This window comes from Poecilia latipinna, unplaced genomic scaffold, assembly GCF_001443285.1.
Source record: "Poecilia latipinna isolate Pla-1442-1.1 unplaced genomic scaffold, P_latipinna-1.0 Scaffold1338, whole genome shotgun sequence".
NCBI lineage: Eukaryota > Metazoa > Chordata > Actinopteri > Cyprinodontiformes > Poeciliidae > Poecilia > Poecilia latipinna.
The window spans coordinates 76,275-100,315 of NW_015113954.1; positions in this window are offsets into that span (position 1 = coordinate 76,275).

Consider the following 24,041-nt stretch of genomic DNA (forward strand, 5'->3'; position numbering starts at 1 on the left):
TAGCATGCAGTCAAGCTCTCCAGAGCTCTGCTAATGAGCCAATATTGGAGCCATTGGTGCGGAAGCAGAGAGGCATCTAAAATTTCCAGGAGACTGGCCCTTGAGGACTTCTGTTTGAGAACAGTGCATTAGACACATTACATTATAGAATGATATTTTAGAAGCATTTAAAAGAATTCAAATCATGTATTGTTTTATTTTTAGGTCTTGAACAGATTTCAAAACGTATAATTCAGCTTGGTAAAGCTGATGTGTAAAAGTATTGGATTTTGAAATGAAAAACGTCTAGAAACCTGAAGTGTGCTTCATGGGATACAGCTCTCTGTTTAGCTGTTAGCTTTCGTCCTGCCAGTAAACCTCTGTGTTCCCACATGCTCCAGTAACGTCTGTTTTACATAAGATACTGACTATCAACAACTACTTTACTGAACCCCACTTTAGAAAATCCGAACTCTGGTGTTTACGTACAGCCCTGGACAGCAAACGTCTAGTTACTGACTGGCAATTTTTGTTGACTTTCCCCCCTTTTTGATGCCTCCCTGGGCAACTGCCTATATAGCTCTTATCAAAATCTGCCAGTGTGTGCACATTTTCAAAACATGTCTAAGAAAATGTTTTATTGTCTCAAAGCAAACATATCTTAAGATTCCCAAACTTCCAGGTTCTTACATCCAGGAAGGTTTAAAAGAAATACCTTTTTTTAAACATTACCATAATTCAGAAATTTGCATATATATATATATATATATATATATATTTTTTTTTTGTAGAGTGTTACCTTTCATACAGCTAGAACACAAACGTACAGACAGGGGGATGCGTTCTGTCTACAGTGTCGAGGCCAGTAAAGTACAGTAACAACAAAAAAAAAGCAAGTTTAAACCTAACCCTGATTTAGTGCTCTATTTTATTGAAAATCTGTACATGAGATGGGAGGAAAGCAATATCTTTGCCAATCCTCCGGCTAAATGGGTCTTACCACCTCAAAACACAGTTGAACATCCTGAGGTTATGGGGCCATGTTTTTGTCATATTATACCTCTTTGCCTCAACAGCCATCACAATAAATCGAGCTGGGAAGTCGTATTAAACGGTGCAGAAGATGTGTGCTGCGACTGAGGCTGAGTGCAATCCTGGCACTCTGAGTGTACTCTGCAGTCTTAAAGTGAAGCAGTGCAGCTGCTCCTTTGTCCTGTAAAAATACTTAAACAACCAGATGATTATATAGTGAATGGATAATGGTGGTCTTATGTGACACTGCACTGTAAAGTACTGTTTTCTGGTCATAGCCACTCATTTAAAATAGTGTTTTGACATCACTGAGAGATACATTTTATGTGTAACTAAGTCCTAAAGGAGGCAATGGGGCCACTTTAAGGCTTTAACCACTGTTGATGATTAATCTAACAAAATCCTTTACGTTTTGTTAACTTTTACCAGAATTGCCCATTATAGACTCGTTAAGACGGTTATTTAAATGGCTCTGTGAGAAAGTATGTACACAGTTTAAAGAGCAACATTTAATATAAAGTTGCAAATAATTAAAAAGAGGTTCTCATCGTCAACACTCAACATCCATTGGTCCGTCCATCTGAGATATGGTTGTTAGGGTAACAGGTCCAGGAGGGAAACCCGGACATCCCTGACCCCTTCCAGCTCCGTCTGAGGGATCCCGAGGCTTTCCAAGGCCAGACAGAATATGTTGTCCAGCATGTTACCCAGAGTCTCCTCCTTGTGGGACATGCACGGAAACTCTCCAAAGGGAGGCGCCCAGGGGAGGTCATAATCGGACGCCTGAAGCACCTAAAATAACTCCTTTTGATGTGGAGGAGCAGTGGCTCCACTTTGAGCTCTCCCTAATGATGAAGCTCCGATCTCTATAAGGTCCTGCTAACCTCTGGAGGAAGCTCAGTTGTGTTTAGGATCTCACTCTTTCAGTCATGATCCACGTCTCATGTTTGCATGTAATGTAGACGGAGAGGCAAACTGAGAGTTTTGTTTTTTGGTTCAGCTCTTTCTTTACCCCAACACTAACAATTTGCTTTAGAAAGTAGCAAATCAACTGTCACAATACCATTGCTGAAGGTGAAAACTAGAATTATTAATTGGTAATTTTCTTGTTTGTAATGCTCTTAAAACTTGGACTAAAACCTTCAATTAAAAAAAAAAAATTAAAGCTTATATTTAGGGTACTTTAGTTTTCCTAACTTGTATTTTATACAAATGCATCTCAGAAAATTTGTCATTAAAAAGGTAATTTGCTTTCTGTAATTCACTTTGGAAAGTCAAAATGACATATAGCTGTGTTACGCACAGAGATCTAGCTCATGTGGATGTTTTTCTGTGAATTTGATAACTTACAGCTAATGAAATCCCAAAATTCAGTTTTTTTGCAATATTATAACATTACATGAGACCAATAAAATGTTGAACATTCATGCTAAATTGCTATATTATGGACAACAGATGGTTATTGACACCTTCACGAGGAGAATAAGACACAGAAGTTCATTGTTGCTCACTGGGCTGTTCACCGAGTGCTGTATACTGGTGGAAAATTGAGTGGAAGGAAAAAAGTGTATTAATAGAGAATGCACAAGTAACAGCCTTGATAGAATTTTGCTCATTTATATCTTACGAGGCATGGACTGCAGCCTCCAGAGTCTTAGATGTACAGGAGACATGAGCTACAACTGATAGCCTTCACGTTGCCAACATCAATATCACTGTTCCTGATTGGCTAGCACTTGCCTGAATTAAACCTTGCTGAGAAACTATGGAATATTGTCGAAAGGAAGATGTGAAACATCATAGCCATAGAGCAGATGTGCTGAAGGCCACTTCTACATCAACCTGGGTTTCCCTGATTCATCAGCAAAGCCACAGGCTTATTGCTACCTTTCCATGCTGCTTCGATGCAGTAACTCATGCATACTGTTTCAGTAAGGTGTTATTTCTGCATTACATGGAATGTCCAATTTTCTTCTTTTGATTTTTATTAGCTGTAAGTTAATTTTATTAGCTTGTATAACAATCCAAGTTAACAAAAATAGCCATTTGAAATGTATCTCTTTGTGCAATAAGTCTAATAAATTAACTCTGATGATATTCAAACTTACTGAGAAGCATCTGGGTGTGAAAGCTGCGATAGTTTAATCTTCTCATAAGACATCATATCAAGCGTCTGGGTGGAAGGTAATTACCGTAATTTCCGGAATATAAGCCGCTACTTTTTCAAGATGCCATGTTCACTGTGATGCAGCTAAATAGATGGCTTTTTACCAACAGGATTTGAAAGGCTGGACTCTTAGCAAAGGTGAATCAGTTCACGTTTCCATTCAGAAATTAAACCTCAGTTGTAAGGGAAAACAACACTCGTTTTAACTAAAGCCTCAGTTTTGTCTGTCTTGCAACATTTTTTCTTAACTTTGATATATAGTTTGTCTTTAGTGCTTTGTGTCTGCACATTTTTGTTGCAGTGAAACCTCACGACGCTGATAAATAACAGGCCTCACCTTTTCTTTGCAGGGTTTAACATGACTGACTGCTCTCCCCGTCTCTCTGAGAGTGTGTCCTCAGCTGTGAATCAACTGCGCACACAGCCCTCTCGGCTTTCAGTCCGCAAGGACGGCAGAGATAATCTCTGAAAAGCTGCCCTGCTATTAGGGGTTAGCAGAGTTGAAAGGTCGCCCTGCGCATCATTTATAGTCTCTTAAATAAGCCTGGACCTCATGTTGCAGCCAACTCTCCCTTTCGAAACAAATTATGAGTTATCTTTCACATNCAGGAGACTGGCCCTTGAGGACTTCTGTTTGAGAACAGTGCATTAGACACATTACATTATAGAATGATATTTTAGAAGCATTTAAAAGAATTCAAATCATGTATTGTTTTATTTTTAGGTCTTGAACAGATTTCAAAACGTATAATTCAGCTTGGTAAAGCTGATGTGTAAAAGTATTGGATTTTGAAATGAAAAACGTCTAGAAACCTGAAGTGTGCTTCATGGGATACAGCTCTCTGTTTAGCTGTTAGCTTTCGTCCTGCCAGTAAACCTCTGTGTTCCCACATGCTCCAGTAACGTCTGTTTTACATAAGATACTGACTATCAACAACTACTTTACTGAACCCCACTTTAGAAAATCCGAACTCTGGTGTTTACGTACAGCCCTGGACAGCAAACGTCTAGTTACTGACTGGCAATTTTTGTTGACTTTCCCCCCTTTTTGATGCCTCCCTGGGCAACTGCCTATATAGCTCTTATCAAAATCTGCCAGTGTGTGCACATTTTCAAAACATGTCTAAGAAAATGTTTTATTGTCTCAAAGCAAACATATCTTAAGATTCCCAAACTTCCAGGTTCTTACATCCAGGAAGGTTTAAAAGAAATACCTTTTTTTAAACATTACCATAATTCAGAAATTTGCATATATATATATATATATATATATATATTTTTTTTTTGTAGAGTGTTACCTTTCATACAGCTAGAACACAAACGTACAGACAGGGGGATGCGTTCTGTCTACAGTGTCGAGGCCAGTAAAGTACAGTAACAACAAAAAAAAAGCAAGTTTAAACCTAACCCTGATTTAGTGCTCTATTTTATTGAAAATCTGTACATGAGATGGGAGGAAAGCAATATCTTTGCCAATCCTCCGGCTAAATGGGTCTTACCACCTCAAAACACAGTTGAACATCCTGAGGTTATGGGGCCATGTTTTTGTCATATTATACCTCTTTGCCTCAACAGCCATCACAATAAATCGAGCTGGGAAGTCGTATTAAACGGTGCAGAAGATGTGTGCTGCGACTGAGGCTGAGTGCAATCCTGGCACTCTGAGTGTACTCTGCAGTCTTAAAGTGAAGCAGTGCAGCTGCTCCTTTGTCCTGTAAAAATACTTAAACAACCAGATGATTATATAGTGAATGGATAATGGTGGTCTTATGTGACACTGCACTGTAAAGTACTGTTTTCTGGTCATAGCCACTCATTTAAAATAGTGTTTTGACATCACTGAGAGATACATTTTATGTGTAACTAAGTCCTAAAGGAGGCAATGGGGCCACTTTAAGGCTTTAACCACTGTTGATGATTAATCTAACAAAATCCTTTACGTTTTGTTAACTTTTACCAGAATTGCCCATTATAGACTCGTTAAGACGGTTATTTAAATGGCTCTGTGAGAAAGTATGTACACAGTTTAAAGAGCAACATTTAATATAAAGTTGCAAATAATTAAAAAGAGGTTCTCATCGTCAACACTCAACATCCATTGGTCCGTCCATCTGAGATATGGTTGTTAGGGTAACAGGTCCAGGAGGGAAACCCGGACATCCCTGACCCCTTCCAGCTCCGTCTGAGGGATCCCGAGGCTTTCCAAGGCCAGACAGAATATGTTGTCCAGCATGTTACCCAGAGTCTCCTCCTTGTGGGACATGCACGGAAACTCTCCAAAGGGAGGCGCCCAGGGGAGGTCATAATCGGACGCCTGAAGCACCTAAAATAACTCCTTTTGATGTGGAGGAGCAGTGGCTCCACTTTGAGCTCTCCCTAATGATGAAGCTCCGATCTCTATAAGGTCCTGCTAACCTCTGGAGGAAGCTCAGTTGTGTTTAGGATCTCACTCTTTCAGTCATGATCCACGTCTCATGTTTGCATGTAATGTAGACGGAGAGGCAAACTGAGAGTTTTGTTTTTTGGTTCAGCTCTTTCTTTACCCCAACACTAACAATTTGCTTTAGAAAGTAGCAAATCAACTGTCACAATACCATTGCTGAAGGTGAAAACTAGAATTATTAATTGGTAATTTTCTTGTTTGTAATGCTCTTAAAACTTGGACTAAAACCTTCAATTAAAAAAAAAAAATTAAAGCTTATATTTAGGGTACTTTAGTTTTCCTAACTTGTATTTTATACAAATGCATCTCAGAAAATTTGTCATTAAAAAGGTAATTTGCTTTCTGTAATTCACTTTGGAAAGTCAAAATGACATATAGCTGTGTTACGCACAGAGATCTAGCTCATGTGGATGTTTTTCTGTGAATTTGATAACTTACAGCTAATGAAATCCCAAAATTCAGTTTTTTTGCAATATTATAACATTACATGAGACCAATAAAATGTTGAACATTCATGCTAAATTGCTATATTATGGACAACAGATGGTTATTGACACCTTCACGAGGAGAATAAGACACAGAAGTTCATTGTTGCTCACTGGGCTGTTCACCGAGTGCTGTATACTGGTGGAAAATTGAGTGGAAGGAAAAAAGTGTATTAATAGAGAATGCACAAGTAACAGCCTTGATAGAATTTTGCTCATTTATATCTTACGAGGCATGGACTGCAGCCTCCAGAGTCTTAGATGTACAGGAGACATGAGCTACAACTGATAGCCTTCACGTTGCCAACATCAATATCACTGTTCCTGATTGGCTAGCACTTGCCTGAATTAAACCTTGCTGAGAAACTATGGAATATTGTCGAAAGGAAGATGTGAAACATCATAGCCATAGAGCAGATGTGCTGAAGGCCACTTCTACATCAACCTGGGTTTCCCTGATTCATCAGCAAAGCCACAGGCTTATTGCTACCTTTCCATGCTGCTTCGATGCAGTAACTCATGCATACTGTTTCAGTAAGGTGTTATTTCTGCATTACATGGAATGTCCAATTTTCTTCTTTTGATTTTTATTAGCTGTAAGTTAATTTTATTAGCTTGTATAACAATCCAAGTTAACAAAAATAGCCATTTGAAATGTATCTCTTTGTGCAATAAGTCTAATAAATTAACTCTGATGATATTCAAACTTACTGAGAAGCATCTGGGTGTGAAAGCTGCGATAGTTTAATCTTCTCATAAGACATCATATCAAGCGTCTGGGTGGAAGGTAATTACCGTAATTTCCGGAATATAAGCCGCTACTTTTTCAAGATGCCATGTTCACTGTGATGCAGCTAAATAGATGGCTTTTTACCAACAGGATTTGAAAGGCTGGACTCTTAGCAAAGGTGAATCAGTTCACGTTTCCATTCAGAAATTAAACCTCAGTTGTAAGGGAAAACAACACTCGTTTTAACTAAAGCCTCAGTTTTGTCTGTCTTGCAACATTTTTTCTTAACTTTGATATATAGTTTGTCTTTAGTGCTTTGTGTCTGCACATTTTTGTTGCAGTGAAACCTCACGACGCTGATAAATAACAGGCCTCACCTTTTCTTTGCAGGGTTTAACATGACTGACTGCTCTCCCCGTCTCTCTGAGAGTGTGTCCTCAGCTGTGAATCAACTGCGCACACAGCCCTCTCGGCTTTCAGTCCGCAAGGACGGCAGAGATAATCTCTGAAAAGCTGCCCTGCTATTAGGGGTTAGCAGAGTTGAAAGGTCGCCCTGCGCATCATTTATAGTCTCTTAAATAAGCCTGGACCTCATGTTGCAGCCAACTCTCCCTTTCGAAACAAATTATGAGTTATCTTTCACATACATGAGTCTATATGAGGCCAGCAAGGGAAGGAGAAGGGAAGAGCAGTACTGCACAAGTCTTGCGTCTTTCATTTTATCTCCATATTTCCTTTTGAAGTGACCTTTAACCTCTAGTAGAGGTTTGATCAGTAGTGTGCACATAATAGACATCTTAGCGAGGAACCGGATTTAAGTTTGATCTTCAGTAAGTTTTGAAATTTCTGGAACTTTAAAATGACCAGGTTTGGAATATAAGTGTGGTAAAATAGAGCACACTATGGATAAATATCTGTATTTCAAGATCATATTTTCTGTCCCATTTTGTAGATGATAAATATCAGAATTCCTTTAAAATATGTTGTTCTAGTAAGATGTCCATCCAGCCTCCAGGCTGTCATCCTTCCTCTATACCTGCAGGAGGTGGTGGTGATTTTCCACCATTTTTATACAAAGATGCATACAGGCCTACTTAATAATTTAGAGCATCATTGAAAACCCATTCATTTCAGAAACTTTATCACTCCCAAAATAAGATTATATAGATTAATTACACATATTGATGTTTGAAAACCTTTATTTCTGTTAATTATGATCATTTTCTCCCTAGTGGTAATGAAAACATGTTTAAAATTAGAATATTGCATCACACCAATAATAAAAAAACAAATTTTTCTTGCACAATAAATGTCTACAAGCGAACCTTATGGCCACACATTCTAATATATTGAATATGACTGTATTTATCTGTCCACAGGTGTAGATCAAGTTGTCCATCTATCTTAATTAAGCAATCTGTCCTTCCATCATTACTCTCTTCATCCACTGAACAGACCATCTAGGCTGTTGTCCATCCATCAACTAATCTGTCTCTTTATTTGTCCATCCATCCATTTATGTAAGGATTACTATTCACTGCCCTAGCCCTTTCATTATCAATAAAAACGATACAGTAAAAGTTAAAGATCAAAAGAGATAAAAGTGTTTTGACATCTTTCTCATTATGAGCATAAGACAAGCATTTTCGTTCCAAGTTTAAACTGGATGATTTTAGATGCTAATTTTAATGTTTATATGTGGTGAAACTAAAACCTGGAGGTATACTTAATCACAAACGAAGTACTCAATAAAATAAAATAAAAAAAAGAGTTAAGGCCTGAAGGAATTTTCTCACCACTAGGAGATGCTCACAAAACATGAGGACTAAGTTCGGCATACAGAAATAAAGTAAGAGGTAAAGATACCTATAACTAAATTTAAAGATATGCTGTTCAGGTCTGTGTTACTCTGAGGCCTGCACATCTAACTGAATTATCCTCTTTAAAGGACCACCCTGGTGGAAAACATACGTTTCTGGTTTCCTGGTAAGGCCTTAACTTCTTATGGGTACATGGTCCTCCCACGGACCGGCACTGTCACTGATGCCTATATATCTGTAGGAATGTGAGAGTAAGTGTTCGGACTCAACTTCAGAACACCAAGCCACTCTGTTATTGATGGAGCGTAGACCCTAATCGTGGTTCTGGGGCACACATAAACGTGCATAAATGTACACGCTGCGTACGACGTCTGTTGGCCTGTGAGTTAAGTTTTCTCAACAGGATTCCCGTGCATGAGTCGATGGGAGATCACATAAACCTGTCACAGCTGCAACCTATGTCTGTTTGTCTCTCTGCATATACGTTTGTCCCATCCCCTGCTACTTAAATTCCAGTTTCAGTGCATTCATGATAAAATGTGTTTTTTTTTTTCCATGATGATTCATAACTGCATCTGATTACCATATCCAAAATGTTTATGTCTTTAGTTCTGTTTGTTTTGATCTGAATCCATAGATTATTACTCATGCGTAGCTGCTACAGTGGTTGACCTTGTTTTCTTAGATTTTGTTTCAGATAGCTGAGACAAGTGGTGTCATGTAGCACCTGATTTGTGTGAAGTCTTGACTCATAGAACTAGTCCTGAAATGTAATCTGGTTCTTTCAGTATAAATGGGTTATCTGAGCGCAGTAAAACTGTGGAGGTGTATGCTGGAAACATACTACTGTAACAATACTGCATTACCACTCTGGTAAGGAGGGTGAAGAGTGCCCCCGCCCCAAAAAAAATTTTTTTTTTAGAATAATCTGAAGAATTGTTATACCAAAACTATAGGTGGATCTTATTTAGATGTATTTCAACATCAAGCTTGTGTATAGCAGTGCTTTTAGAGTTTCTACCAGATTTACGCTTTAAGAGACCAATATTGACTTTACCTTACACTTGGTTGAAGTTTAAGTCTAGCCTGGGCTTTTGTCTCCTGTTCGTTTTCATTTAGCTGATGCTTTGACTTTGCTGTTTATGATTTACAATAAAAAGCTTATTACTCTCCACTGGGATGGTTAAAAATCTATGTTGGATTTGCCTTTTTATTCACTTTTTATCTAATGAGCCCTGGCTCCCCGGCATACCACCGGGGCACCCGGACGTTCCCAGTTGGGGAAGACCCAGTCTGGTTAAACAGGCAGTCAATAGCTGGCCCGATTAGTGCACAGAAAGCCCACAAAAGCCCTGGACCGCAGAGAGTGAGAAAACGACACTTCCTCTGCTAATGAAATCATAATAATGAAAGACATTCATCTGTGTTGCAGCGCCGCTATCCAAACACAACGAAGATGTGTCACGGTGGTTAATGGGCCAGTCAGACGGATTATTTGTTCATTCTTAATCCAGCCGAGGGTCCACTGAGCTCTTCCCTCCAAAAACGTCACTGAAGTGAGACCTTTGCTACTCATTTTATGGAAGTATGTACAACACCAGAGATCTCACTAAAAGTCCAGTTCAGTGTTAGAGACATGCACTGGTAACATAAGCACTGTGATGTCGGTCATCATCAGTTTCCGGACATTGACTGTAATGCCACTAAATGCTCTCTGTTTGGTTTACTCTATTGGAACCTAGTGTGACTCAGTACACTGGTAGTGTAAAAGATTGGGAGGAAAATAATTGTTTTTTTCACAATGCAGATCATCATTTAAACAAAACAGTTGAAAGTTAGATTAATACATATCATTGACACGCTGAATAATTTTATCTCCAGTGTAGCAAACTAGTTTGAAGAATTTAAAACATGCAAATTAAACACAAACCTGGAAGACGAACATTAATAGTCACATCTGTTTTGTAACTGTATCATCATGAATGTTTACGTACGTATGTATGTTTATTATTCACCTATTCACATAAAACTATAATGTGAAGGTTATATCTATGGATAGTTACAAGAGGTGTTGAAATTAGAGTTGAGTGCTGATACTAATGACGTAACGGTATCTAAAAGTATTGCTCTGACTATTTTTTCTATAATTATTTAAGTATAATCAAGTAGCCCTTTTGCTTTGATGATCTAATAGTTATTTTATTTTTTATTTTTTGGCAGTGCATGGTTGCATTCAGCATTGATGTGTTCACTCTTTCTGACCTCCTGAACACGTAAGCACTCTATGGTAAATCTATGATTGATGATTGGTGACTAAAGGGACTTTTAGTGTTAATGAAGACATGAAGCCAACTTCCATTGAGAGACAATAGACATATTTCATTTTATTATTCATATAAATCACCCTCAGACTCACACTGTGGGTTGTTACGGTTACATATTGCTCGCCACAACATTGCACATTGAGCAAAGGGGAGCCATGTGGGTATGTTTAATAATAATAATAAAAAAAGGGAATGCATTTTAACTCTAAAAGAACTGATATCTTCAAAATGGGAAATGTATTTGATTTATTTTGGCTTTATTGAAAACAACAAGCTGCCCTAAAGGTAACTGTACACAAATGGGCATTGAGCCAAGTGACTCTTCAGGAAACCAGAGAATTGAGAAATGTGCAGCATTCATGTCGTGGAAATCTGTTTTACCAACCTCCTCTGTGTCCCTGCAGGTTTTTCTCCAGTGCTTTAAAGGAAAAGTTTGTTTTTCTATTTTTGTTTTTTAAGACTAACATTTAGATTTTGTTGAGCAGTTATTTTAGAAATGACTCCAGTCGCTGATTTACTGATACACATGGGTCACAACTTTGATTTACTCACTTCCTGTTGCGACCGTTGTCTGCGCTCACGTTTTTTCCTTCTCTGTTAAATCGTTCTGTTTTGAGATGAATGCTTTGCATGTTGTATTTACTTTTCATCTATATTTTTTAATCCTAAATGATGTCAACTAACAAATTGAATTACGAAAATAAGTTAAACTTCTTGATTACTACGTAGAGGGAGTTAATAATGAGATGATGTTAATCTGTTGGTTGTTGATTGATTGTGTTCAGTGCCATTGTAATGACCTGTCCAATGTTGGGGAAAAATGAGGTCATAGGTCATCAGATTCTGATCAGTGGAGCTCCGGCCCGCTGCTCCTTTGGTCTTGTCTCCGATAAAGACGAGCCATGTTTGTTTTCTCGTGGGGTTCTTGATGTCGGAAGTGAATTCGGGCCGTTCTCCAAAGACAACATGTACAAACAGAAGATTTGAGATCTGCTGGGGAGTTATGATGGAAGGAAAACTAAAGATAGAGACGTCAGGGGAACAGCGGGCAAGCAGAGCAGCACCTCTTTAACTAGGCTTCACGAGTGACTGCTCCACGACTATTCAATTAAAAAAAAAAATGTTACTGCAGCTTCCTGTTATCAAATCTTACTCACAGCATGATGTACTTTCAGACCTCTCTGAAAATAATCTATCATTAGGCCTGGTGACTGAACCCATACCACACCATCATCATTCCCTGTCAGCCCATTTGTTATTAAAGGGCAGGAATGTGCCTGGTACTCCATCATGGCCAGCAGCGCTAGGCGGTCAGTTTGCTGCAGGAGGCCTCACGACTGAACTAACTAAATCTGCAACACCTCGATATGTGGAGTATTCTTACACTTTACAGCAGAATTAAAATGCAAAACTTTGGAAAAGTTTACTGCATTTTGAAGTGTTACAGTAAGAAACCTGTGCTTTTAGCTGGAATTTTATACAATGGATCGCCCAAATGGCTTATAATTGTTAAAGGAAAGTGTTGCATGATTTAAAACTACTGTGTGTAACTTACAAAAAAGTTTTTTTTTTTTTTATGCATTTGTTCAAGCTGTCTCCAAGTCGAGACAGAATCAGAAAGATTTAAAAATCAAGCTCCTTCATATTCTCCTGGTGTTAATGTTGCCGTCTGAAGATATGGTCAAAAACAACTAATCAGAGCCAGTAGGGGGGTCACAGCCCTGTCAATCAAGCTTGTGTAAGCGCTGCTAAACGTGCTCATGGCGGTGAAACGGCTTACTGTTTAAATTCAAAATTCAAATTTCAAAGCTACTTTATCAATCCCAAAGGCAAATTAAATGTTGTAACTCATTAATTTTTCAGAGTTATTGATCATGTAGGCTGTTGGCAGGAAAGATCTCTTGTAGCAGTCTGTATTACAATGAATCTGAAGAAACCTCTTGACTGAAGATACTCTGCCTTCTCAAGACAGTCTCAAGAAGAGAAAATATTTAGCCGCCGTCACTGGTGGCCATGCTAACTAGCCTGACCATTCACAACAGGCTCCATTGTACTTCGAAACCAGCCGTAGCACGACATAGTGATAGTTTTAGCAATGCACCACGTTTTAAATAAAAGTTACATACTGAAGCTTTGATTTTCTTTCTTTCTTTTTTCTTTTTTTTCTTTTTTTTTACAAATGAAAACCTTAAAAGTGTGGCCCACATACCTCGTTTTCCTCTGATACCTCTGAATGAAATGCAGTTGCCAGCTGTGTGTGTGATTTAGGTCACTTTCACACCCAATGGTCCAGTAAACTTTGTACAACTGAGAATGAAGTTTGATAAGAGTCGCTGTGTCATACAGGTCCTAGTCTGCTTTCACAATGCAGATTTGATTTCACTGTTATTCACATTCTGGACTCTTTGGTTGCTGTGGAGGGAGACTGCAGATCGCAGCATTACTCCTGCAGGAGGAGGAGCCGCTCAGTGTCGGGGGATGCGGTCTACATAAACGACTTGAAGTGAAAATTCCCACATAAACAACCTAGAACAGGGTCAACAACCTTTACCAGTCACTTTTGCCTTTGGACCAGCTAACCAAAAGCGACACTACTTTTTCTAATCCCTACTATAGTATTTAGGTTTTCAACTTTGGAAGAAATGTATTTTTTGGTTTTTAGATTCCCTTTTCTTTTCAATCTGACATTCTATTTATATAGAAAGTGACATAAAAAGTATGTGGTTTGCATCCTATTGACAAGTAAGTTACCTTATCAAAAACAGTATTCCAACACTATTAATTACCTTTACATCGTAAAAGATCACTCAGTTCTTTATCATTTTTGACAAAAAAAGAAATGACGAGAGCCTAAAGGGCCTTCTGGAGCAAGAGCCACAGTTATGGAAATGTTCCCCAGAAATAACCTCATCCAGAAACTGATAGTTTAAACGTGCTTTCAGATCCAATCCAAGGTGAGGACTTCAGCTAAAAATAATTCAGTAAGAGACATAAACGTCCTCCATTATTAACAAAGCACAAAGTGTTTCTACTGCTTCTGGAATTAAATATTTTAAGGCGCATTAAAAGTCAAAAGTTTTGAGCAAATCTTTAAAATATCCTAAAATGAATTAAATTACTACAACAATAAACCCTGATTATTACACTTACATTAATCATGTTTCAACAACCTTATTAATACTTAGATTTTATGTCATAATATTACATCTTTTTCTTTAAAAAATAAAATAAAAGTTTGTGTTTGTTTTCATGTGGTTTAATGAAGCATAAAGCCACAGGTTGTAATATAAAACTCAAAGAGCCAAGTCAAGTTTTGACTGAAGGGAAACAATAGTTCAGTACGAGCATAATTATTTATCCTATTCATAGTCTGTTTTTTACCAGTAGATTATTCTTATCAGACTCGTGTCAGCTTGTTTAGAAGAACTTTGTTTTAATTTGGAAGAAAACAATCGTCCCAGTGAACTTCCTTTGACCTGCGCAAACTCTAGACGTTACCTGCGTAAATCCTCCAGTTTAATTATCTCCAGCTTCATTATATAGACGGCACAAACACACAAGGTTGCGTAGTTAACATAATATTTTACAAGACACTGACGAATTACACGTTCTTTCCAGGCTGTTTCACAATCGGACAGTTTCAAGTTATATGGCGAGCTAAATCAAAGCATCTCAGGGAGGTCAGATGTTTGGATCTATTTTCAGTGTATGCGTATTAACTCATGTCTGCAGCTTCAGATTTTGTCGGTGCAGACTTGGCCGGATTTTAAGAACAGAGAGTTGATTTGTTGCTCTGATATTTAATGCTGAAAATATATATACAGACTGATTTGGTCTAGTTCCCTCAGCCGTCCGCTCCGAGACGTAGATAGCATCTTTGAAAAATCGCCTGAAGCAGCCTGGACATAACTTACTTCACACACAGCCTGCTGAGGCTGATGGCAATCCAACATATGTGTGTGTTTCTCTCTACATTGCCGTCTGTTCTGGCTTTAGTTCAACAAAATACCTCTTTGCAGTCTGCACAATAAAGAAAACAGGAAAATATGCCATTAAAAGTAAATAATAGTTATTGCGTCTTTTTATTTGTATTTCTTTTTATAATCGGGATTATGGTGTGTATTTCTGAGCAGTCAGTATCTTAGCAGACCACAGGAAAGATGTCAATTTTAAGGGCGATTCCAGGATATTTGATATAAATCTATAAAGACATATCCATAAATAATTCATATTAGGTCTTTTCATAGTTTTTCCAAACTGATTTATAATGACATTTTAGTAAATAACATTGCTAAGCACATTTTGACCATAGAAAAACCTTTGCATCACGTCACTTTCACTTTTTTTAAGGAGGAGCACAATACATAGATTAATATCTCATCTGCATCCCCAGCATCTGACAGGCACATCAGTTTTTACTTTATAAATGTTATAATAATCCTAAATGAGTCATACGCTGATGAGGACCTCGGAAGAGGGAACAACAACTTTTTGTCCTCAAAGTTGACGTGTCTGAAGAAGACTGAAGAAGTTGGAAAAATGGGTGCAGATCCAAGCAAGGTAGAGAAGAGCCACTTGGTGATGGACAGATGGCACGGTCTCAGCATCCTCACAGTGGTGGGGAGCTCTGTCTAAAAAGTTAAAGCTGCCGTATGTAACTTTTACAAAAACTATCTTGGTGCCGTTTGGCAGAACATCCAAGAGCAGTGATAGGGAAGAAGCTTCTGTGGTAGTGCTAAGACAGTTTCCAGTGCACATATTAATACATTTTTCTCTTTGAACTTTTAAAATAGACAGCCATGAGTCATTTTTAGAGGTCGTCTCAAGTATTTGCAAATTTCAGCGGTTCATGAGGAGTGGTGCTCTCTAACCTGGCGATCCACTGTGCTTCCATATGTAAGGTCTAAAACCAAACTGTTTCGTTTGTTTTAGAAATGTTTTGTTTCTTAGCTAAAACACATCTGGAAGACGGATGCTACAGTCTCGTCAGGTCATTCCTGTTCCACCTGTGTTTGCAGAACGAATCTTCCCAGCAACAATCTTAAATATGAAATGAGCGTTAATCAAACGGGAACTTGGTTGAAGGTCACAGCTGCTGCACTTTATGGACTCTCAAATGTTCATTACCACTGCCTGCGAAAACAAGAGTAACAAAGTCTTTGACTTTATTCCAGCCTGACTCATCTTTCCTGCAAAGACAGTGATGCATCTGTCATCCTAACCTGAATGTGGCCAGTTCACAACCTTTCCCTGCCTCCTAATCTGTGAGATATCAAACCCAGGGAGTATTTCGGAGCTCATGCTGAGCCAACTTTCACATGCAAAACCTCCAACCGTCGGATTTACCTTTGTAACACCAGTAGCTCTTTTCTCTTTATAGTCCTGCCTCAAATTCAACGCCCCGATCTCTCCAGCTTCCCGCTTCTCTCTCTCAAGAAAAAAACAAACAAAAAACGTTCATCTAGATACAGTCTTACTCCCTATTTTTTGCATTGTTATGTTGGCATGACTGTGTTCTCGTGAGTCATCTAAGAAGCACTGCTCTTGTACATTGTGGCTAAGACGAGCAGCTTCATTAAGCTGTTGATTTATTTTAAATCTAACAATTATGGGGTTTTTTGGCATCACGATGAAAGTTGAACAAAACCGACAGAAACAATTGATGTTAGCTGGAAGCTCTGTTGTACAGCTGCATGCAGAAAACTTAGACATCCTCCTTTATATCAGAAGAAAGTTCAGACGGGAGGATCTACAGTGGACACATTAGTTGTAAAAGAGAAGGAAGGTAAAAGAGAGTTTTATGTGCATATTTTAGTCAAAGCTACAGCACACACCTGGTTAACATAAACACACAGGATCAGAAGATGGTGTCATACCCTTACAAAAGTATTTCTATCGCTGAAATGGAGCAGCCACTGGCACATTAGTTCACAAACATTACAAGCTGAGTAATTTTATTGTTCCTTCATGAAATGAAAGGAAAAGTTTAAAAGAAAAAAAAACAGTTGGGATGTTTGGCGATGAGGTCTTTAATTTAAAGCGGCTTCCCCTTTGCACCAGTCCGCTGCGTGTGGAAAAACAAAATTTTTCCTGGGTCACAGGAATCTCTGTGTTTCCAGAGAAAGCACTGGGGGTAAGCTTGTCCAGTTTTCATTTGAAGATAATTTGTTGATTGTCGAGCAGGAATGTTTTCCATTGGCCGTTGAGGCCATCAATCTTCAGAAGCAGACTGGTCAACTGGTCAAATGCCAAAGTGTTCCTCTGGGATAAGAAGCGAGTTTTCTCCTTTTTTTTTGCGTGAAGAACAAAATAAGTACAGAGAGGAATTGCAGAGCGAATTCAGTTCAACACCGTGCCACCCCTCATGGTGCTGCTGGATTGTTTCTCAGTTCAAGAGTTATCAGAGATCAGAGGACTTATCATGATGGATCAGAGTATTTATCAGCAAAACACTCAACCAAAGACTCAAATGCATCTTAATGTTCAACAGGCCACCTGAAACTGATTGTAAGGATAATGCACAAGTACTGTATCGTACTGGTATTGTGTATGAATGAGAACCAGACGTCTTTATGTTACAAATTGGGAATGAGTGGCTTCAAGTGACTTGAAGACTTATTCTTTAAGGCATTTACTTCACCTCACTATTTTGTATCTATCTTTTGTTTCCGTTACATCAGAAGACATGATACTTTCAGGAAATGAATGCTCCAGCATCATCTTAATGTGGCATGCACAGTCTAATCACCAAGAAAATCAGGCGTCACTTTGAGGAAATCAGCCACCTGAGAACTGCTACAGAAACTACTGACGCTGCACTTGTGCACGGCTGCTTCAGAATTGACACAACTATGACTTCGATGTTACAGCAATGACTCAATAATATGACATAAGCTAACATTCTTTCATACCAGCTCACTTTACGAAGATTCACTCACCTCAGCATGCTGGATGCTTGAAATTGAAAATGAAACTGACAGCTTGGCCTACTTTCTGATTGATTTGGCTAAATGTAATTCATTTGTTTGAACGCTTGGGGGCACTCAAGAGCTCCTGCATTGCCCTGAAGTTTCAATAAGACTGACATAAAATCAGACAATTTAATGTGCCAAATAATAATAATAATTCACAAAAAGCAAAATATTTTTTTGCGTCTAGCTTACGCCAGTAGTCTGTAATTACGTTAATCTGAGCCCATTGTCCTCAATGTTTTAGATATGTTGCAGGTGTGGTAAGAACTTGGTGGTTCCTTAGCATGCTATCAAGTTCTGCCTAAAGGATACCTCCTAATGTCTTCCCTGTAATTATCTCCTATCCTTATTAAAGAATTAGCGCTCTCTGCCATCTATAGCTGATGTTGAAAACATTCTTCCAACAGTGATCACCAAAACTAAAGGTCCTCCAGCTGGTCTTATAGGTCCAAGAGTTTCCTGCCATCAACTATTTAATTGATTGTTCTTCTTCCCTGAGCTTTCTAGAGTAAAAACTGCCTTCTTGTTGTCATGATCCTCAAGAGGTTTTTCATCTTGTTTCTTTTTATTTTGCATCTTGATATTTTTAGATATTGGTTACGATTCTACAAACTTCCATTTTTTCTCTTTACTTTCCACTATTCTTGTTTCTTTGTCTTCTGGTTGGTATCTTGATTCTTTCTTATGCTTGTTTTTGTTCTGTTTCTGGTTTTGACACTTCTTTTGTTTGTGCATGGTACAGTGCCTCAATAATGGGTCTCCAACACTAATGGTCCTTTAGAGCTGCTGCCCTGCCGGTTTTAGATGCACCTCTGCTCCAATACACTAGAAACAAGAGCTGGATTACCTCCTGTGGATGTCACAGGGCTCTGCAAAGACCTGGTAATGAAACGTATCTTAGATTCAATTGAGTCGGAACAATGACACATCTAAAAGTTGCAGGGCATTAGGTTTTCAGGAGTAAATTTGAAGATCCCTTCTCTAGATTCTTGTGTAGTCCCGATTCCCTCTAGCTGTTCAATTAATTAACTCACCTGTCAAGTCTTGTTGTAATCACTCCTCAGTATCCACTTTTATGTCATCCTTGCTTGGGTTTGCTGCTGTTCTCTCAAAACTCACATTGAGCTTTTTATCCCCTGTTTTTAGATGTAGTTTTAGACTTATTAATTAAATGAGGCCTTCACAGTATGAAGGACTCCTCTCACCACATGCACTAAAAATATGACTCCTGCATGGTTATTGTCCCCTAAAAAGGCAAAAATAACACTGTGGAGCATCTTAGAGGTTAACAGTACACGAAGATTTAAAAAAAGACTTAAAAGGGAAGTTCAGTAGGACGCCCTCTTTTTATTTTTTTTACTTAAAGCTGGTAATCACAAGTAAAAACTTGGCAGAAAACTGCAAATCTGTCAGCTTTTTTTTACTGTCATAGTGTGAAAGTAGATGACAGGTACAAATATGTTCTTGGATTTAGACTGGCTTCTCATTTAATTGAAGATTTGCTCGGCGTTGCAGGGAAACTGCAATGTCCGGCCTCTCCGCTCTGTCCGTCTGCATGTCTGTGTTCACGCCCGTTCGGTCGTGTCCTCTTCATTTCCCTGACTCTTCTTGACGGCCGAACAAAGTGGTCTGACACAGCGCTCCTCCTCGTGACAAGCACTTTTAACACCACACTCCTCCCGCCTGCCTCCTTCTCTCCTCCCGCTAACCTCCATGTGCCTGTGCTCCTCGCAGAGTTGAAGAGTTGAATCGTGGGTCAGCAGCTCCGCTCGTGGAGAACCAGACTAGATTTCCAGATGGTGAAGTCACCATCTCTCTGCTCGTTTCAACTCAGAGAAAGTCTCTTTTACATGCACACACACACACACACGCACACACACAAAAGCAAGCAAAATGCAGCAGTAAATGCGCAGTGATTTATCGCAAATAATCGTCGGCACATATTTCCACCGTATTCCTTCCTGAGTGTTGAACAAATTGAGACGTATCGCTGTTGTAATTGGTTCCAGAGGACGAGTGTGATGGGAAGAAAGGATCTGAGTGGACACTTCCTTTAAGAATGGGGAATACCAGCTTTAATCGTGATACGTTAAAGAGTTTGTGTGTTCGCCATTCAGGCTGAGAAATGAGACTCAAATCAAGATGTATTAGATTTCAACAGTTTGCTTGACTAACAAGCCGTCTTGACAATGCAGAGGGTTAAATGCTCCAGCTGTTTGCTACTGAAACATTCAAACTGGAGTGTTTTTGGTGTTTTCACCTCGTCTGTGCTCCTTTTTTGTATTTAAAGATGATACGTTTTGTCTTTAACCAGTTGTTGCAAGTACGTTCTGTAGAATGCATGTTGCCAAAAGGTATGTCTAACAATGTCTGTGTGTGTATATTGGTTTGCTGCCACTACGACCAGACATCTGGCAAAACTGGAAGGAGCCGATAACCTCAGCCGTGCCTCCAGACTTGGATCAGGAGCAGGGGCATCGCTCAAGGACAGAGCAACTGTGCAACAGGAAGGAGTGAGAAAGGGCCAGAAAACAGAAAGTTACAGACGTTACAGACGTTACAGCCTCCTGCCGAGCCGCAAAAATAAAACCGAACGTTAAGAATCCCAATGTGAAGTCCCGGCTCTGGGCCATCTGGTCCAATATGGGTTCAGTTTTGCCAACTTTTATCATGCAAATGATATTCAAAACTGGACCATTTCTAGAAGCTGCATTTATGTCCACAGATGAAGCCCACATGTGGCAATTATGTAGTGCAGCACCGCTGTCAGCCAGGGGATGGAGGTCAGAGGTCAACAGAATGTTCTGATGCAGCTGCAGTTTGTCCAATGCCCATTAGGGAAATCTTTCACTGAATTGTCATAATTCCCCTTATAAATGCAGTTTTCTTTTCACAATCTGAGCAGAGCGTAAATAAACATGACTTCCGTTTAATTAGTTCTGTGTCTAAAGGTCAAACTTCTGAAAAAGTGAAAACCTGTTCATTTGTTTTCTGTTTTTGTTTGTTTGTTGTGATATTTCTTGACTCTTTTGGAAACTTCATACTTTGTCAGTACTCATGCATGACATATAATGTAGTTTTTGGAGTTGTTGAAGCTGTAAAAATGTGATATTTTTGTGTATACTGAGCCAAAATTGTTGGTTTTATTTTCCTCTGAGTGGCATATTGAAAAACCAAAGTATTGTTTTAAATCTCTTTTTTGAATTATATTAATTAAAGTCATGTTTAATTTATTACTAAATACCGTAAAGGTACGACTTACAGTCTTTTACATTTACTGGTGCAAATTTAGCATTTTCTAGGGTAAAAATGAATTCAAGTAGAACTGGAAATTTAAAATTCACTTTTTTTTAGATCAGTTTGAAATATTGTCCTTGTCATCTAGAATATTATTTATTAAGCAAATACTAATAAGTGTTACAGTGACAGGAAATTATAGCATGAGTTAAAAAGTGTCTCCACATGTTTTAAATATATATTGATGTATTTTCTGGAGTACTTTTTCCACCTCCAAAGCTTATTTGCAAAAGTATGTACACCCCATTAAACTTCTTCATACTTTTTGTCACGTTACATCCACATATTGTATTTCTACATGTATATATTTTGGGGGAATGTGTGTGAAACACCAACCAAAAGTAGTGCACGGTTAAATAAGATTTTAAAATAATCATTGACAAAAAAAAAAAAAAAAAAATCTAAAACAAAAACTGTGCAATGCATTCAGTTTCCTTTACTGACACTCATCGATAGAATCCAGTTCAATCATTTCCCAAAAGAAGTCACTGAATTAGGAAAAGAGTCCCTTGTGTGTTTAATTGAATCGCATAATGAAGGCTTCGGAGGCTTGCTTGAGAAAATAGAGACCAAACAGAGCAGAAACAAAGCAGACAAGTCGCAGAGAAAGTTGTACAGAAGCTTATTGCATGTTTAAGTTATAAACATCATCCCAAGCTTCGGTCAGTCCGTCTTCTGATGGCTCAACCGCAGACGTGCCAAGACGTGAACGTTAACGTGAAGTGACACACCAGCCAATTAAAGCATTAATCAGAGAAGCGTCAAAGAGTCTGTGTGAACTCTGGAGTAGCTGCATAGCTCTGGTGGAAGAATCCATCTACAGGACGACTAATCCACACTAGCTGTGCGCTTCACGAAGCTGGCCTTTATGGAGGAGTGGCAAGAAGAAAGCCTACGCTGCTAGAAAAATCACAACATACTCTTCAGCTGGCTACAGGACACGAAAGTGCAGAAGAAAAGGCTCAGATCAGATCTGAGACCACAACTTACCCGTGGAGATCATCCTGTCATCATGAAGAACGGTGATGGCAGCATCATCCCGTCAGGTTACCTCATCAGAAGCTTGTCAGAGTTGAATACAGGGAGGGAGATCTTGGAGGAAAACCTCTTAAACTGATAATGGGCCAAAATTTAAACCTCCAGTTGTGCAAAGCTAGAAACATAAGAAACTAATATTACAAATGACTTGCATGTGCAGCAAAATGTGATTCTGGGTCAAAGGAATCTGAATACAAACCCATAACACCCTTTTTAGATTTTTATTTAAAGCAAATTATGTATCATGTTTACTTCTCTTCATAAGTATATGTGACCTCATCCATCCATTTTCTTTACACCTTAGTGGGGTTGCTGGTGCCTATCTCCAGCTAACATTCCATTTGAGAGGCGGGGTACACACTGGACAGGTTGCCAGTCTGTCGCAGGGCAACACAGAGACACACAGGACAAACAACCATGCACGCACACCTAGGGGCAATTTGGAGAGGCCAATTAACCTGACAGACATGTTTTTGGACTGTGGGAGGAAACCAGAGTACCAGGAGAAAATCCACGGATGCACAGGGATAACATGCAAACTCCATGCAGAAAGACCGAACCCAGAACCTTCTTGCTGCAAGGCAACAGCTCTACCAACTGTGCCACCGTGCAGCCACTATATGTGACCTGCCACCTAAAATTCCCAATGCATTAAGGATGTTAATTAAAAGTTTAAATGGTAGAATGCAAGGCACAGAAATAGGTGATGAAATATTTATTACCTATTATTATTATTATTATTATTATTATTATTATTATTATTGTTGTGTATTACGCCACTTAGCCACTTATATTAAATATTGTGATATCCCATTTAAAACGAGATATTTTTTCAGGACTATCAGATGAAAACACAAGAAATCAGATGTTAAATGTTCAACACGAACGAGTGCAGAAATAACCCAAATTCAAATCTGCAGCATGAATCAACCAGCGTTATTTTTAGAGCCATGACAAACAAAAACAGCAATTAAAGACGCATTCTGAGATGTAAAAATAGAGAGTTCACAGGGAATGTTTCCGTTACGGAGTGAGGCCGCTTCATCTCTCATATTCCCCTCCTCTTCTTCCTCCTCCTCCTCCTCCTCCCTCAGGTCATCCTAAATTATCGCTGTAGGTCACAAAGCGCAGTGCTGCCGAGCGCTTTTCTTTTCTCCACTTTCAGTAGATGATGCATCTTCATCCTGTTTATGTTGAACATATTAAGAGAGAGAGAGAGAAAAGGTTAGGATGATTTTAATTCGTCTGTTAAGAACGTTTATCTCGTTAAAGCGTCCGGTTTTTTTCTTCTTTTTTTTTATCGGAACCTGCGGCTTATTTTGCTTGATATAAATAATAAGAAGCAGTTGGTTTGTGTGCAGATGTTTTTACTCAGCGCTGCATGCTGAGAAAACTGCTGGATATTTGCATGGAGGGAACCGTTATCCTCCCTCCATGCGCCCCGATGCGATCCAGATTAATGCAACCCAGTCGGATTTTTACCGGCCTGTAATGTTCAGTCACAGGGATGCCAAGAGAAAGCGGGAGTTTTTATTTTTATTTTTTTACCAGATATCTATCTTATTGATAGGCATCATGAAACATTAATTGAAAATTAATGTGTAATTAATGTGTAATTTTCCCCGCATCCAATTTGTATTTTAAAACAAATTGTTTCCAAAAATCTCTGGATTAAATTCCAACTATTTTTACTATCCTTATTATTCTCTTGTTTATTAAAAATAAACAATTTCACATATTACTTAAATTTAAACT